Source organism: Salvia miltiorrhiza, unplaced genomic scaffold (genome assembly GCF_028751815.1).
Source record: "Salvia miltiorrhiza cultivar Shanhuang (shh) unplaced genomic scaffold, IMPLAD_Smil_shh original_scaffold_259, whole genome shotgun sequence".
Classification (NCBI taxonomy): Eukaryota; Viridiplantae; Streptophyta; class Magnoliopsida; order Lamiales; family Lamiaceae; genus Salvia; species Salvia miltiorrhiza.
In genome coordinates, this window is record NW_026651511.1 from 455351 (window position 1) to 463721 (window position 8371).

Genomic DNA, 8371 nt, shown 5'->3' on the forward strand with positions numbered 1-8371 from the left:
TCAACTGACAATATAATAACTTTTTTTTTTTTTTTTTTTTGATCGGTCAAAGTCATGTTAGATGTTAGTAGTTAGTTCCCCATCGACTCCAAGAACCACCTTATCTCTCCATTCACCAAACTCCACCTTATATCTCCAATCACCAATTCGTTCCCAAGAGGGATCGAACCCGGGTCACTTCACTTAAGTGAGGACCCGGTGGCCAGTGGGCTAAGCCCCCTGGTTGACAATATAATAACTTGAACCACTGCCATGAGGCCCATGACTTCAGCAATCGAGGTGTTAGTCGACGGACCTGTGGGCTTAGCCATTGCCACTTGCACCTTGCCGTTATGGTCCTGGATTATGACCTGTGGGCTTAGCCATTGCCACTTGCACCATAACTGTAACGACCCGACTTCCCAAGGCAAGAAGAAATAGGAAAAATAATGGAAAGTCCTAATCAAGCGAAATAAACTTGACAATCTACCCGTCAAATTGGGTATTCATAATCCAAAGAGATAAAATGAAAGGCATTAAAAGATGCCAGTCATATGATGATAATCACACTCAGGATCGCATAAGTTTAGTTTCGTGACTCTGATCATATTCAATGATAGCTTCATTAATAGGAGTATGGGTTAAGAGTCTAAACCCAACAATTGTACCATATAATAGAAATTCTCAGTTTAGGGAATTTAAAAGACGAGATGACAAGCTAGTCATTAGCGGAAGCAAAAGACAATGTGGTGCCTAGCTCAGCTCAGCCCCGTCTGCATCAACCGATCAACCTGAAAACATTTGAAAATAATTTGGGCTGAGTACTAATGTACTCAGTGGGCATGAGTTTCTAAAATATTTTATGAAATAATCAAAGCAGTTTATCCAATATCACAATCATGACTCAGAAGGTTTTAAAAATAGAAATCCACTTCTAAGCATGACAAAACTTTTCTCATTAAGTGGCGCGCCATGTACGTTCGATTGTTACTCACTTTCTCCCCACATTCACTGATCTCGGGACACACCCAGTCAGATCCAAAAATATGTTATTGATCTCGGGACGCACCCGGTCAGAATCAATAACCTTAACCGTGCTCCGGATAACCTCCTGTCAAGCACCGTGCTCCGGATAACCTCCTGTCAAGCACCCACCCTTATAACGTTCTAAATCTGTTAGTGCACAATGGTGATCAACCCATCGAGCCACTAACCCTGTGTACACAATCCTCATTTAGCGTGTTAGGCCAAATGAGAATCTCGATCGATACTTAAGTGAGCCTTAAACAATTACAGAACGCACATAAAAACATTTATATTGGATAAACAGATAATTTTCATGAAATATCAGAGCTTATATAACTCAAGATACATTGTATGTAAAATATAACCCACCTGAATAGGCAAAGCCTGTAGTTTAATCGTAAACCTGTCACGGGAAAGCAGTGCTAATCCTCCTGGTCCTCAAGGCCTACAAGAAATCTATTCTCAATAGGTCTCTTGGTGCTATTCTAACTTCTAAATAAAGAGGGGAAAATCACTAACTATTGATACACTTTGCCCGAATTAATAATCTCTGTGAATCCATAAACTTTTAATACATAATTAGTAATTTTAACAAATATAATTAACACTAAATCTAAAAATTATTAATCATTTAAAGAAAATATAGAATCTTCTTCTTGGGAGAAAAATTAATATTTTTATTAAAACATTTACAGGTCCAAAATAATATTTAAAGCCCAAAGAAAATAATTTGAAGACTTGTTATTAATAATGCAGCCCAAGTATTATATTAAGAATGTAGATCCCATGAAAATTAATAAAATCAGCCCACCAGCTCATTAAAATCGGCCCATAAAGAAGAAAAGAAAAGCCCATCAGATTATTATGAAATGAGGCCCAAACAAAGCTTAAATAAACCTAAAGGTAATTAAAACAAAACAAGTCAATCTTCCTCTCTCTCTACTCACGCTTCTCTCTCCCTCTCTCGCCTCCCCCCCCTTTTCTCCAGAACCTCCGCCTTCCCTCCCGAGCTCCACGCCGGCCGCCTCCAGCTCCGGCGAAATCGCCGGATCCGGGGCCTCCCTCTCATCGCCTTCCTTCTCTCGCTCCCGATAGCAGACGGTCAAGGAAGGCCGCCGCCGATGCTGCTCCATTTCCGCCGCGTCAGCGGCGCTCGGCCTTAGGCCGCGCCGCCCTGGCCTCGCCGTCAGCCACCAGCCACCTCGCGCTCCCCACCCTCTTCTCCCTTGCGTCATCTGCAGCGGACGACCGAGGAAGGTTGCCGCCGCCGCTGCTGTTTTCGCAGCGGGCAGCGCGCCTGGCCTCCGGCCGCGCCGCCGCCATCCTCCAGCCCTCCCTCTCACGGCCCAGCCCGCTCCATTACTTCTCCCTCTGCGTGTGGTAGTCAGCCACCTAGGCAGCGACTCCACCACAGCAGTTCTGCTGCCAGCCGACTCCCCTTTCTTCCTCGCGGCCGGCCGAGCAACGGCGTTCTGAAATTCGCCGTGCCGCCGCCGTCCTCATCACCGGGCAGAAGACCCTCTTCTTCCCTCGACTCCCACATTCCAGACCAAGACTCCCACATCGACTCCCACATTCCAGACCAAGACTCCCACATTCCAGCCCAAGAGGAAGAAGGAAAGAAAGATCGAACTTGCAGAGTTAAACAAGGTATGTTCTTGAAGAATAATGGGAATTGGTTCACGAGAAAGGAAGCAGGAAAGGCGTCAAGTTTGGTGTTCGTTGGTACTGTTCTTGATATAGTTGCTTTGTTGTAGTACAGATTTTAATAGTCTTATTGTAGCAGAGATTGTGTTTTACTAAAAATCCTTACAAGTTATGAATGAAAAGTATGCTGTTCAAGTTCATGTCAATGTGTGAGATTGTAAATCTAGTTGTAGAGGAAATACATGCTGTGGTATAAAGTTGAAGGGAGAGATCGAACCTTGTTCAGTTTGGTTTTGATGAATGTGCAGTAGTATTGCTTATTTGGCTTGATAAGCTTGATGGGTGTCTTGAACTCCTGAGGTTGAAAGTATTTTAATGTAACAACCCGCTCTTTTATTATATTTAAATCCAGTAATATGATATTATTATTTCATCTTTCAGTAGATCAAGCCCAGTAATTATTTATGATTTAAATTCAGCTTATGACACTGGATTATATTCAATTAAGCAGGATTATTATTTTATTACCAAGTCATTAGCTTCGCGTAAATAAAACCGCGATGAGAATTATTGAGTAAGCCAATAATTATTTCAGATTCATAACTGACTTAGCGAAGTCATGTTATTTATTAATCACAATAGAATTATTTTTCTATTTTTATTATTATTTCTTGAGTCGTGAATTTATTCCGGCTTATGAAGAATTAAATCTACGGATTTAATTTAGAATTATTTTAGCTAAGCAAGGAAGCATAATATCGAGTAGTTTTATAAACACGCGATATTAACAAAACCCGGTAGTTGGATTTAAAAAAAAAAAAATGCAATACAATATTACAGATATAGAAATTCCAAGACAAGAATTATTACTTCTGTTTATACTTCACTTTACAAACCCCTATTTTTCTATCTATCTACCAACACTTAAAAAAAAAAAAAAAAAAAAAGGAATAGTGTATGTGTGTGAAAGAAATCTGCAGCTATCCCTTAAGCGCATGCTCAGCCATATTTTTGACTCCAGCTCCACGCCTTTGAAATATTCTTCTTTGACTCCAGCTCCAGCAGCATATTTGCAAAATTTTCACACCCAAACACCTTCATGTGGTTTCAGATTTCAGCAGCTATTAATCCTCATCTCATACCCATTCCATACTTAAACGTTTTCATCATTCTCTGCCAAAGAAATTTTCAAGTATCAGTTAATTCTTGCTTCATTCAACACCAACGAGCAGTTCATTCAACAACCAACACAAACATTCAAGGTATTGATTCTATCTCAAATATCCATTCCAGTAAAGCATTCATACCAAAGCATGATCAGTTTTACAATGATAGAAAACCTTTGTAAGCATACTGAACTTAACAAAGTTACACTCCTTATAATGCAAACACCAACAATTCTTAGGCAAAGCAAGAACAGACTGCACTCTTTCACACTAGGAAAATAAGAATTTTAGAAGATGTACCCCTAGACTGCCTTTGTTCGTATGTTGCTAAGACAAATACAGTAAAACCCCAAACTCCAAATCACACGCCATTTTCTTAATAACGAAGAGACAAGACAAGAACTTAGCTTTAGACGACGAAGGACGCTGCCCAGTTTAGTCGGGCTAAGAGACGTCGAGTGGGCGGCGACTACTGCCAGCTCTGAATTGAGGATGACGGCGCACCAAACCAAAGCTGTGGCGACTTCGCCGATTTCCGAAATCTGCCAGTGGTGGCGAATGAAACCCAGATACGGCAGTCTCGCCGGAAATCGCACGCCGAGGCGACGGACGGAGACACAGCATCCTTCACGCGGCGGCGTCGAACAGAGGGAGGCGATTTTCTGATTTTTGGAAAGCTAGGGCTTTTACTCCATTCTTCATTTGGGGATTTCGATTGAGAGGCAAATCGAGAGAGGGGGAAGCCTGAGGAGGCAGGTGAACGCCGGCCACGCCGGCAACAGGTCGCTGGACTGCAGGAGACCGCGACGGCAGCAGAAGCCTCGGCGTCGGCTGGAGGCGGAGCAAGAGGAAGACGAGTTTGAGAGAGAGCAGATCGCTTGAGAGAAGAGGAAGAAAGAAGGGCGCACGGATGGGCGCGAAGGCAGCCAGCGCCGGATTCCGGAGCCACGGCGGCGGAACTCCTCGGCGATGGCTGGATCGAGCGAGAGAGAGAGATGATGAACAGTGTCGTTTCTTGATAATTGAGAGAGAGATGATGAGCAGCTTTCGTTTCTTGATAATTGAGAGAGAGAGAGTTCTACTTTAATAAAAGAAAAAAAAAGGGGAGAGAACGATAATTAAGAGTCCGAGAGAGTGTTCCTTTCTGTAATAAAGATAGAGAGAGAGGAGAATTGTCGGTAGTGAGAGAACCGAGAGTGAAGACTTATGGGGAGAATTTTTGGACTCTTTTATTGGGCCTAGTTCATTTTATTTTATTGGGCCGGAGATTAATTCTTTCCAGTCCACATTAATTATTACTTGGGCTCCTACGATTTAATTGATTAAGTCCAATGAAATTTATTTATTTAACCCAATAAGAATTATTATTTTAGGCTTCTGTATTAATCCTAATTATTTTAATTAGTGATTAATATTAAAATTTACTAATTATTTTAAGGGTGATGATGGGCTCACTTATTGGGCTTCATGATTTTATCTTGGGCCTCATTTGTTGGGCTTTAGAATTTAATTGATGTTGGGCCTAATATTATTAATGCATTGGGCTTTGAATTTATTCATTTGGGCTCAAATTAAATTCCTTTTGGGTCTTGATTATTTTTATTTTAATTGGGCCTTCATAATTATTCTATTAAGTTTAATTAGAGAAGATTTTAAGACTTACTAATTATTAATTAGTAAGTGAATTAGATTATTTTAAGATGAGTAGATTATTAAAGATTAATAATCCGACCTCATAAGACGAGCTTTAATTCCTTAAATAGGATTAGCATCTCATAATTTAATTAAAGGAATATGAGTCATGCATAATCATTTCATGCATCCTCATTTATTGAGATTTTTCGAGAATTAGAATCTTATTTTATTTTCTCGAATTAAAGGTCAAGCACCAGAGTTAGAGCTAAACCGTGAGTCTGCTATTCAGGTGGGCTTTCTACGTATAAACTAAAATTATATATTAGAATTGTTAAGACTTTATGCTTATGAACTTAAATGATATTGTCAATGCCTAAATGCTTTATGTTTTATTATTAATTGCCTATCTGATGTTAATCGAATTCGGATTCTGGATGGGACCGCAAATCCCTTCGGAATTAGTGTACACCTTGTGATCGTGAGTCATCTAGCGGGTTGGCCGATCATAGTGTCCGTAGAGGGAGGCCTCCCTCTCGGCACGAGTTACTGATATGGTGATTAATGATATAAAATACCTGCGCGGGTTATTGATGAAAGAAATGATATTATGTTTGGTAAATACGAGTCTTTAAAGGAAAACCCTCGTATATTACTACTATTGAAAGGCTTGACAATAAAATATTATGCATGTATGTAAATTTCGGCAAGTGTCCACTAAGTACTTTTGTACTTAGCCCTGCATGTATTTTTAAATGTGCAGGTTGAGCTGTGATCGAGGATGTAGTGTGCAAGCGGAGCTTTTGTCGATCTAGAATGAGTACCTCAGAGTAGAGTATATGTCTTCATACATATATTCAAATTGTTATTCCGCTGCGAACACTGATTATGTTAAGATATTATGTCAAACAATATGTATTATTTAATAATGTACTAAAACTATTGAGTACCCCGTTTTGGGATAATATTATGTACGGTCCCCTTGTGGCCTTCATTGATATCTAGATATTTCGATTGATTTCCTTATACAAGTCGAGTCATCAAGAAACCGAATATGCCCCTTTCTTACTCCCGCTCCTAAATTCCCTCCCTTAGTCGCGGTTTCCCCAAATTTGCTATCCTTAGCAAGTGCGGTCGTGGATGGCCCCAAAGGAACTACAAGAATTAAAGGTGCAACTACAGGAACTCTTGGACTTGGGTTTCATCAGACCCAGTGTCTCGCCTTGGGGAGCGCCTGTACTCTTTGTCAAGAAGAAAGATGGAACCTTGAGAATGTGCATTGATTATCGAGAGTTGAACAAACTGACGCTTAAAAACAAATACCCTCTCCCAAGGATAGATGATTTGTTCGATCAACTCAAAGGAGCCAGTGTATTCTCAAAAATAGATTTAAGGTCTGGGTATCATCAACTGAAGATCAGATCAGAGGATATATCTAAGACCGCTTTCCGCACAAGATATGGTCACTATGAATTCGTTGTCATGCCATTTGGTCTAACCAATGCACCGGCAGTATTCATGGACCTCATGAATCGAGTTTTCCATCCATACTTAGACAAATTTGTCTTAGTGTTTATAGATGATATCCTCATCTATTCTAAGAATGACCAAGAGCATGAAAATCATTTAAGAATCATCCTGGAGACATTAAAGACGGAGAAGTTGTTCGCCAAACTCAGCAAGTGCGAATTTTGGTTGAAAGAAGTAATGTTTCTAGGGCACATCGTATCAGCAGATGGAATTAAGGTGGACCCCGCCAAGGTGCAAGCAGTGCGCGAGTGGAAATCACCAACCACACCTAATGAAATCCGAAGTTTCTTAGGTTTGGCGGGATATTACCGGAGATTCATCGAAGGATTCTCTAAAATAGCGAGACCAATGACGCAATTACTTCGCAAAGGAATCAAGTATAAGTGGAACGAAGAATGTGAAGCCAGCTTCCAAGAGCTGAAGAAGAAATTGACAACTGCACCAGTGCTAGCAGTTCCAGCAGCCGATAAAGAATACGTGATCTTCACGGACGCGTCCAAAAATGGGCTAGGTTGTGTGTTGATGCAAGAAGGAAAGGTCATTGCCTACGCCTCGCGACAACTAAGGCCACATGAATTGAACTACCCTACTCATGATCTGGAACTGGCAGCAATTGTGCATGCTTTGAAAATTTGGAGACACCATCTATACGGAGTTAGATGTGAAATCTTCACTGATCACAAAAGCCTTAAGTATTTTTTCGAGCAGAAAGACTTGAACATGAGACAGAGAAGATGGCTCGAGCTCGTGAAGGATTACGATTGCGGTATCAACTACCACCCGGGAAAAGCTAATGTAGTAGCTGATGCTTTAAGTCGTAAAACTCAATCCGAGTTAGGACTTCTTCTCACTCAAGAGGACACGCTTGTAAGGGATTTTGACAAATTGAAGATAGAAGTGGTTCAGCCACCGGCAACGACAAGAGCAATTATTGCAACTCTAGTAGCCGTCCCAGACCTCAGAGAAAGGATCGTCAGTGCCCAGAGAACGGATGAGAGCTTGGAAAAAGTTCGTCTCAAGATCCGAACAGGCACGCCAGGAGGTTACCAAGAGGCAACGGATAACGCAGTTCTTTTTGAAGGAAGATTGTGTGTTCCCCATAACGAGGAACTGAGAAACGAGATCATGAGTGAAGCTCATGACACGCCCTATACCGCTCATCCCGGAAGTACCAAAATGTACCAAGATCTAAAACAGAAATTTTGGTGGGACGGGATGAAACGAGATATAGCCTCGTTTGTAGAGCGTTGCCTTGCATGCCAGCAAGTGAAAGCTTTACATCAACGACCATATGGGAAATTACAGCCATTGGAAATTCCAGAATGGAAGTGGGAGCACATAGCGATGGATTTCGTGACGGGTTTACCCAAGACAAATAGGGGCAACACAGC

General features: G+C 41.2%; 1 long non-coding RNA gene across 1 annotated transcript; it reads right to left on the reverse strand.

Annotated features, from left to right (window-relative positions):
- Positions 1 to 586: 586 nt before the first annotated feature.
- Positions 587 to 2070, reverse strand: LOC131003694 (uncharacterized). The gene is made up of 2 exons (XR_009094772.1): positions 1375 to 2070; positions 587 to 770 (listed from the first exon to the last, which is right to left on the reverse strand). It is a non-coding gene; the product is annotated as an uncharacterized LOC131003694 (long non-coding RNA).
- Between the last annotated feature and the right edge of the window lie 6301 nt (positions 2071 to 8371).